Here is a 10,000-nt window from a genome sequence, read left to right on the forward strand (position 1 = left end):
CTTTCGGCCGCCGAAACACACGTATTTGGAGTGAAATTTATTGGGCTTTATGGAACTGTTGTTTTTATTGCGATTCGGCACTTTTCCTGTTGAGGAGAAAACGATTTGTGGAGTGAGGTCTGGCCGGCGATGGATGGAGTTACCGGCCTTCCTATTATTTCAGTAACGGCCTTCCGGATCACTTCACTAAACGGCGTCAGAATGGCTCGAAACTCGGCAAAAGAGACAAGTTGGTTACACATTTGAGGTAGGAAAACTTTATTTCAAATGAGATAGTTATTTACACAATTTTTTTAACGATCGGTGATTTTTCCATACAAGTCTCTATATACACAAGCTGTCGCATACACCACGTATTTTCAGCTTGGGGAGCCTGTGAATAACGTTGCAGTCATTTCTCAAACTGTGAGTCAAGAGTCCAAGCAAGAAGTCGAGTACAAGTTTTCGTTCCGCTCTTACCCCATTCACATTTTCTTCAGTTAAAATTGTTGATTTTGGCTTCATGTTTTCTACCACAAACAACATAAATAATTTTGTAAGAAATTTTTAAAAAAAGTGAAATTTTGCTAGTTTAAACTCCACAGGGTCGGAGAGTCTATCATTTATACGAGGTCATTTCACAGTTGTACAAAATTAGGAGAGCATGCGCCCGCGATATCAATACAATGAGAAAATCACCTAGACAACCTAACCACCCAATACGATTAAACAATCCGTTCCTTCATTTTTTCTGTATTGTCTTTATATGAACAAGCGGTACCGAACGGTTAGTACGAAGTCTTGCACGTACGAGCACGTACGCAGAAAACAGCAAGTGGCCTTGATCCAGAGCGCTTATCAACGGGATTTGTCTCAACATCATTTGCCAGACTTAGTATTTTACTCTGTCTAACGCCAGACGATTTTTTGCCAGACATAGGGTGCGATTTTTTGGGAAAATCCAAAAACGGATTTCTGATCTCGGATCAATGGATTCTTCAGCGTCCAAAAAACGCAAAATCTGAAAAAGGATTATTTCGCATGACCGTGACGCAAACAAACAAACCCAGAGTTGGGTGCAAATTTTAAAAAAACAAGAAAAAATTAGCGGTTAAGTTTGTTTTGGAGAAATTCTAGCCATCGATAAAAAGAAATGACGAAAAGCATGCTTTTTGCGCTGTAGGAAAGGTGCTAACAATAGGGCCGTTTATACGAGAGAAAATAAGCCGCGGCTTACTCTGGCCGCGGCTTACATAGGACGCGAACACCCCGGCGTATAAATGGTACAAAATCAACGTTCACGGCATTCTCAAGCCGCGGCTTATCCTGGCCTGGGGGTTTATTCTCGTATAAATAGTTCCGTTCGCGTATTATGTACGCCGCGGCAAGAGTAAGCCGCGGCTTATCTTCTCTCGTATAAACGGCCCTAGTCTTATTGCTGTCAAGAAACTTTTAGTGTAATTTCTGTCGCGTACGGTAGCTGTTGTGTATCATTTTTGCATGGGAAACCGCTTGTCAAAAATACTTTTTTCAAATCCTTTCCCAAAAAAACGCTGAAGTGATGAGTCTCAATTTCCGGATTTAGATTTAATCCGAAGTATCCTCCTCGAGTGTTGATACTTTGGATTCATGATCCGTTTTTGGATTTCGCCAAAAAAACTCAAAATCCGTTTTTGGATTCAATAATCCGTTTTCGGATTTTCCCACAAAAGCGCACCCTTAGAATTTTAATCTGTCTAACGCCAGACGATTTTACTGGTCGATGGGGAATCCCCAGTAGTCAATGGGTTAAAAGCAAAGGAGAATAAAAGCGACAAAGGCACATTTGATTAAACCAAAGGCTCACATAGTAATTAAGTTGCCGTAAATGTGCTTGTTGTTGTAAAGTTGGCAGGTAAATTCTCTCCAGATGAAATAGAAGCGACAAAATAGACAAAAACTTCCCTGTCATGCATAGCGAAAATTTTTTACCTTTCACAAAATTGTTGTACAGCCCCGTACGTCCGTCCGCACAATGTGAACTTCCACAGCAAAGCGACTCAAAATGGCGGGCTGATCTGCTACGAACGAGACACGCGACTTACCCTTCTCTCGCAGTCGACGATTTCGGATATCGACCACACATCATCTTAAGGGAAGAAGGTCAGCGACATCTCTAAAGGCCAGCAGACTCACCTACCCCTAGATGAAATATTTCGAGATACTTACCCACCACTACGCGTGGTCTAACAAAGAATTCGAAAAATCTTCAACTTCTTTTGCGTCTAGTAATGCATCGTTGTGAGGCAGTGTGGCCCAGTGGTTAGGGCGCTGGCCTTGAGATCCGGATATCTCGGGTTCAAGACCCGCTCTGACCACTCGTTGAATTTGTTCCTGGTAGTCCCTGGTTCAACTTCCCAGCTGAACTTGTAAATAGCCAACTGGTTTGCCTCCGGCCAGTTGGGATTCTTAACAGTTGTTGTTGTTGTGTTCTGTTGTTTCGTTGATTGTGTTTCATTCGTCCTGAAAAGCCCCTATGGGGAGCGGTCAATTAAGTATGTATGTATGTATGTATGTATGTATGTATGTATGTATGTATGTATGTATGTATGTATGTATGTATGTATGTATGTATGTATGTATGTATGTATGTATGTATGTATGTATGTATGTATGTATGTATGTATGTATGTATGTATGTATGTATGTATGTATGTATGTATCATAGTGTCCGACCCTTTGGGAGATTGACATCTGACACCGGAATTTTGATCAGGAATATTATGTTGCTCGCTTGAAGTATCATGCCCCATTCTAAACCTAATAGTTCTCCGTCCTTCGGACTTTGAACTAAAAATGGAAATTATCTCCAACTTGTAATGTTTGCAAAAACGTCAGTTAATGATATTTCACTGATTTGCTTTTTTCTGACTGTGAATAATGACACACCGTTATTCGAACCTCTTGAACCCAATAAAATCAGTTTTCTTTGTTCTTACAATCTTCGCTTATAAACAGTTTAAAGCATTTTACGTTGAAAAATCTCTAACCCAAGGTCGCGCAGGGAAAACAAAGTGAGACTGCATCGGTTTGGTCTGAAAGTTAACCGATTCCTAGTAAATTACAGAAAAGCCTATATATCACTGCAGCTGAGCTGACAACCTTTTTATTAATATACATAAAAGGCATTTAAATTAGAAAAAGAATGCTGCATGCTCGTTTTTTTATAACGTAATTTATATGCTTTTCCCAGCTGTGTTGCAACTGCGTCACCAGTTATGGCGATGACGAATGAAATTATCTTGACATTAAGAATTCTCATCACTACAATACTGCAGCTTGCATTTGTAGTTCAGCTTAGCGGCGAGAAGTGGGTAATTATATAAAGATTTAAACAAGGTAGGGATATATTGGCAATCTCTTTAGAGTACCCCTAAAAGAGCAGGCGTAACTTAGTTGGTTAGCGCGAGGCTTTCGGAGCAAGAGGTCTCCAGTCCGATCTTCGGTGACTTTTTTAGCGTCTGTTTTGATGTTCCTCTGATCCCGTAGATTTAGCTTTTAATACCCGTAAAACAGAGCACCGAAAGAGGGAGGGAGAAAAGGGGTAATGGGCACACCATCGGCTTTCATTGATACCAGCCTCAGAGCCGACGGAACTACGGACGAAAAATAACTTGATCAAGTGATTTTACCTTTACCTTAAGTGACCTATTTTTGATAAAACGTTCTTACTCCTGTCTTAGTTGGAGCTATTTACTTTGGCCAGGTGTGTCGATGAAATCTACTTAATGTTTAAATAATCGGTGTTGTTGAAAATAATCGGAAAAGCAACGATTTCTCCTTCGTTTAGAACGCTTCGCAATCAATTATTGCCTTGGGATTAATAGACTGTGGAATAGAAAGAATTATACCCTCGTTTTTTTCTGTGGGAATATATAGTAGTCAATACTATATTCCCATATGATACTTCTCTTTAACCCGATCCCACTGATTCACAATTAAATGAAAAAAAGGTATTATTATCAACAGCAAATATAAACTGAATCCAAATAATATTATTTTTTGTAATTTATATGATAGAAAGTGGGCTTTCGGAAGCTACGGTAAGCTGCAATCTAACCTGAGATCAGAGTGACGTTCTCGGGAGCTCAGTTTTTTTTTCTGGCATTTACAGCTTTTAACAACTCCTTGAAAACGACAGAGTATATTTAACTGAGGGTTAACCTAAAAGAAAACGTTGCAAAGGGTTTGCACTGCTAAATATAATATCCTGCATCTTGAAATGACGAAACCTTTTTCAAGGTTAAACATGTTAAAATATCTACCACTTTTCTGACGATCCAACCCCAAAATGATAACTTTGTGTAGATGGGAAAATATTCGTGACTATAAACTATATCTTTGTGATACTTGAAACTTTTGTACAAACTTGCTGTTTATATCGAGGTAGCTTTTCAGAGTATTAATATCCTTTTGCAGCTTGTCAGGCGTTGCCGATAAGCGATTTTTTTGTGAGGCCGAGTATCAAGTGAAGGGGTTATTGATTCAATCTAATTGATACACTAATTGTTGTTTTATTTTTTTTTCTGTTTTTGATTGATTTTTTTTTTATATCCCCTTCAGTCAAGAAGAAAAGTTCTTACTCAGTTTTTGTCGGAAATAGTTTTATTTTAATTTAACGAAGGAGGCAGTGTGGCCCATTGGCCCAGTGGTTAGGACGTTTGCCTTGAGATGCGGAGGTGCCGGGTACAGGACTCGTTCTGACCACTCGTTGAATTTGTCCCTGGTAGTCCGTGGTTTAACTTCTCGAGTCACTTGTAAATAGCCAGTTGGTTTGCCTCCGGCCAGTTGGGATTGTTAACAGTTGTTGTTGTTACGTTCTGTAGTTTTGTTGATTGAATGTGTTTCATTGGCCCCGAAAAGCCCCTATGGGAAGTGGTCAATTAAATATGTATTGTATGTATTATAACTCAGTCCGAAAGAGAGAGGGCTGGCTCTAGTTTATGACCTTGCGCACTCTAGCGTTTATTCCATGTCCTCTCGTTCGCTTTATAGCCTACAGTAGCGCGGTTTCCGCCACTCTTGCTCTCTCCTTGGATTGCAATTGTTGCTGTTTGTTTCTATTTCATGTCTTGTTATCCTCCGTAGGGGGAAAATGTTATTAAATGCCGGGAAGGGTCCATTTCAGGACCCTTCCCCTACACACCGAGAAGTGACACGGCTCTTCTGTAAGTAACAGGGAAGGATTACGTTTTTGAAAACGTCGGCCGTGAAGCACTTATATTTGAACAGACTTAACTGATTTGAGTGCAATATGAAGTGCTAGGTTTCTACCCCATATGACCCATGTGAGCGTTAGCCCTACTAGTAATGGGAATGGGCCCACACAAAGACAGAGAAAAACTGTGACCAGGGTGGGAATTGAACCCACGACTTGGTTCAATTCCCACCCTGTACATGTTCATTGCCGTGACTTTAAGATCTTCAGTTCCCACGGCCTGCTCCCGTCTGACCTTGTAATTCAGTCGGTAGAGCAGCGGTGATTTAACCCGAAGTTCGTGGGTTCAATTCCCACCCTGGTCAGAGTTTTTCTGTCTTTGTGTGGGCCCATTTCCATTAGTAGGGCTAACGCTCACATTGCTCATAGCACTTCACATTACACTCAAATCAGTTAAGTCTCGTCTGTAAGTAAGTTTGTCAGTAATCACTCGTGACGAAATTCTTCACCCATCACTCACTGTCTAACAACATCGAGTGAAATTGACCAGCCACTAATCCTTTACTTTCCGCTTCAACCTTCAATAAACATGCTTATTAAATGTTTTCCTGAGGTGATATTAATTAATTCTCTTTTTATTTCAGGGCAGTAATGGCTAGAGCTGCTTATATTTTGATTTTAATGGTATTGTTTCCAACTTTGATGATTCCATCTGTTGATGGCTGGACGCGGAAGAGGCGGAGAATTAGAATAGTAATACCGAAACCGCCTTCTATACCTATACCACCGATACCACCCATACCACCCATACCACCCATACCACCCATACCACCCATACCACCGATCACTCAGCCGCCGACAACTACTCCGCCACCGACGACGACTACCCCGCCGCCTACGACAACTACCCCGCCGCCGACGACGACTACCCCGCCGCCGACGACGACTACTCCGCCGCCGACGACGACTACCCCGCCGCCGACGACAACCCAGCCGCCGAAAACCACCTCGCCATCGACAGCGCAAGTTCCGACTACTCCCGACCTCGATTTGGTTGACGAGTGTGAAAATGAATAACGTGTCACACTGTTCCGATTCTGTACGTGTAATCTGTCCCAGGCCCCTGTACGTTTGACCTAAAGTTGATTGAGAACTTCTTACTTTATGTCAAGCGTTGATCTTAATAAGTGACAATAATAATCAGGCAAAAAAATGCAATAAAATTATATTTCGGGAATATCAGTTCCTTCTATTTCAATTCCTTACACACCCTCGTCCCTGGGTCGAAATCGATCTTTTTAGGTCGTAGATGTGTCCAGTCGATTAGATGGTCAGATTGACTATCGGATCAATAGTCCATGGAGTAACCGCTGGGGCTGTCGATCGAAGGCTAAACAATTCGATTGATCAACTGTTTTTTTGATTGATTGAGCAATCAACTGTCAGCTAAGATACAATGTACCCACATTTGTTCTTAGGCCATCGTCGCTTGATTAAGAAAATAACACAAACAGCGGTGATAAACATTGTATTCCAACGCATTTTTTTAAAGAACTTGACGTCTCGTATGCTAGTCAACATACATTTTCAAAAGTGACCGTTACAATGTTTGAAAGAGAGAGAGAGAGAGAGAGAGAGAGAGAGAGAGAGAGTTTAGAGTACGTAAAAAAGCGACGAAGAGACAAACCCTTGACTGTTCTGGACGGGGTTTAATACACGATGTTTCGGCCGTTCGGCCTTCTTCAGGTTAAAAGTTACAAACTAAAAAACTATTTACAATGATTGCAAATCACAAAACAACGGCTTATATATACAGAGCAGAAATATGGAAATTAAGGAAACGTAACAAAACAAAGGTCTAAGCTACAAGGTGACATGGATTTGACAATCAAAGACAAAGTAAAGAACTATGGGTGACATATCGATAAAAATGCATCATATTGGGAAAATGTCAACAGTCACAACTACTCAATTGTAGTAATTAATGCGGTGTTTTGATCTAAATTCCCGCCATTTGTTAAGACCATGAGGATTTAGGGTAATTATTATATGGCTTGTGTTTGTAGCCGATATAACACGCGGTCTGATTGGCTAATTGTGACTGAATTGTAGGGCATTATTCTCCCGTAATGCCCACGGGCCGGTTACGGGCTTGCAAAAACAAAGCATTAGGTAATTTAAAAGCCATATAATAAACAACTTACTAACCTCACTTGCTCGGGACCGTACTGGCGAATATTGGCCCTGGGTCGTTTTTGTACGGACCTCGCAGCGCTCGGTCCGTACTGCCACGACCTTGGGCCAATATTCCCCAGTACGGCCCTCGCGCTCGGTTAGTAAGAAGTTAATAATTGCGCAGTCCAATAGGCCTCCCTAGTGAGTAACAATTGTTCAAGATGTAAAGAATTTTCAAAAGATCTAATTTGTTTGATAATGATGAAATTGATTTGTGAAATTTCATGTTCAGACTATAATAGATGAAAAGTGCTTTTTGATAACTTTTTGGATATCTGACAAGATTGATTGTAGTCAAGCACCAGTGGAAAAACTTTCTCATCTGGTTTGACCTTTTTGCTCAAAAGTTCGGATCTTGATATACTGAGAGCTTTGTCGACCTGTTTATCAACGAGCTCCGCCGGATAATTTTGAGATTTCAAATCACCCTTTGTATTCCTTACACCTATTTTGTAGAAAGTCGTTAGTAGAACAATTACGTTTGATTCTTAAAGCTATCCCAAATTCAAGCTATCAATTCAACGTCAAACACATCACAGGGGAAGCAATCGTTTCCAAAAGTGTTTTATTTATCTAAGAATTTTGATTTAGCAATCTAGGAATGCATCATGCCGCAATATTGTTGGCCAACGAGGTCAACTTTAATAATGGCGAGGCTTTTGTAAACAGCCATTGATTAAGACTAGATATCCTTTTGAGGTGGAAAATTTAGTGAGTCGAAACAGTGCTATGAATGAACAGCTGGTCTCCGTGTACATTTCTTGCCTATTATTACAGTTTTGACCGGCTTATTTTTTTTTTATTCTCTATTTTTGCTGTCAGCCTACTTAACACTGATATTTTTTCGTAATTTTCTTAAAGAATTCCAAGTTCATGATTCAAAATTATCGCGACGTCATTGGTGTACCCAACGTTGTACCGGTTGAGAATTTTTGTACGTTTTGTGTGCACCAAAGCTGAGTAGACCCTGGGAACGAGGTTGTTTTGTATGTTTATTTTTGTTAACCAATGGAGTCAGTGGTGAATTTGTCTTTCCAAGTTTGTGACGCTAACGATGCTTGCCTTGATCGATAAGCATGTGATGAAAAAGACTCGCTTTGGAATCCAGGCTGTGGTGAACCTGAATCTGCCAGATCCCACGCACCGGTTGCTGAGTTGGTTGAGCACCAGGCTACCACGCGGGAGGTCGTGAGTTCGACTCTGGCCGGACCAACACTCAGGGTTTTAAAATAACTCTGGAGAAAGTGCTGCCTTTGTAATTACACCCGCAAATGGTTAGACTTTCAAGATTTCTCGGATAACCTTTCCTAATAATCAACACTGCGGGAAGTTAGTAAATCCACAAACTGTTCGTGAAGAGTAGGGGGGAAATCCGCGGTGTTCAAGTGTGGTCTGTCCTCCTTTTAAGTATATGGGTGGGTGGGTAAAATCAAAGATGGACTGATCGCAGCTGCCAGAGACGCCTTTTCAAGCTACCGTCCGCTCTCACCCTAAAGAAAGAATTGTAAACCGCCATGAGACCTTGTGATATGTGCGGTATATAAATGTTAATCCATAAACCATAAATACGTTCTTTTGGAAACTGACTTAAACCAGAATGAATAACTTCAGGGAGTAGGGCTGACGCAAGGATGTAAATATATTTTCCAGTGCATAACATCGTAACAAGAAACCAAATGCAAGCAAATTTGACGAAAGAAAAGAAAACATAAAAACTTAGAAGAAAGAAGTAATATAAGTATTAGAGAAGAATGTTTTGGAGAGGATATCTCATTGAAACCAATAAGCTTTCGTAACAATTGATACAATTTCATCATTATCAAAGGAACGAAATTTGGTTCACCAGTATTCTTTAGGGATTACTTAATTAGCCCGAGGCCCTCGCCATCTCTATACATCTGTTGTCACGTGATTGATTGTTCTTGCTGTCATCAGCTCATCCGTCCGAGCAAGTTGTTTTTTCTTCACCATCCCTCCCTTCCAGTGGGTCTCCTCGCGAGTCTTTGTGCTCGCTCAATAAAGATGCCCAAACATCCACTGGCTTTTGATCCTGTTTGTTGAGGAGTGCGGTGATGGGATATATGGGATGTTGGGGGGTAATTAACAACATTTTGCTATTCAACCAGAAATCATGAAACGTGGCTGTCTGCTGTTTTTGTTGTGTCTTATTGGCGAAACAATTCGCTTGTTATTTGCCGCTGGACTACCCAGTAAAACCGCTCTAAAAAACAGTGAACTCAAGTCCAAAAGATACTGCACTTGCCAGGGTAACAGTAACGGACAAAAGATCAATGAAGCTGGAGGCTATTTCATGTATAAATTTACAGAAAGTAAGCTGTCATTAGTTGCTTTAACCGAAAACCTTTACTCAATTCAAGGAATTATGAGTCTTTACCATGCGGGGAGCAATGGCGAAGTTACAAAACTTGGAAACTTGGTTTGATTATTTACGATGACCAAATAATTTGAGAAACAAATACCTTTTCGTGAGGAGGGCCTAACCTTTTTTGTTGTTGTTGTTGTTTTTTTTGACAAAATGGGCTGGTAAGTAACTTGTGTGAGTGGCTTTCGAATAGCGTATATATTCTA

Source organism: Montipora foliosa, chromosome 9 (genome assembly GCF_036669935.1).
Source record: "Montipora foliosa isolate CH-2021 chromosome 9, ASM3666993v2, whole genome shotgun sequence".
NCBI classification, from domain to species: Eukaryota; Metazoa; Cnidaria; class Anthozoa; order Scleractinia; family Acroporidae; genus Montipora; species Montipora foliosa.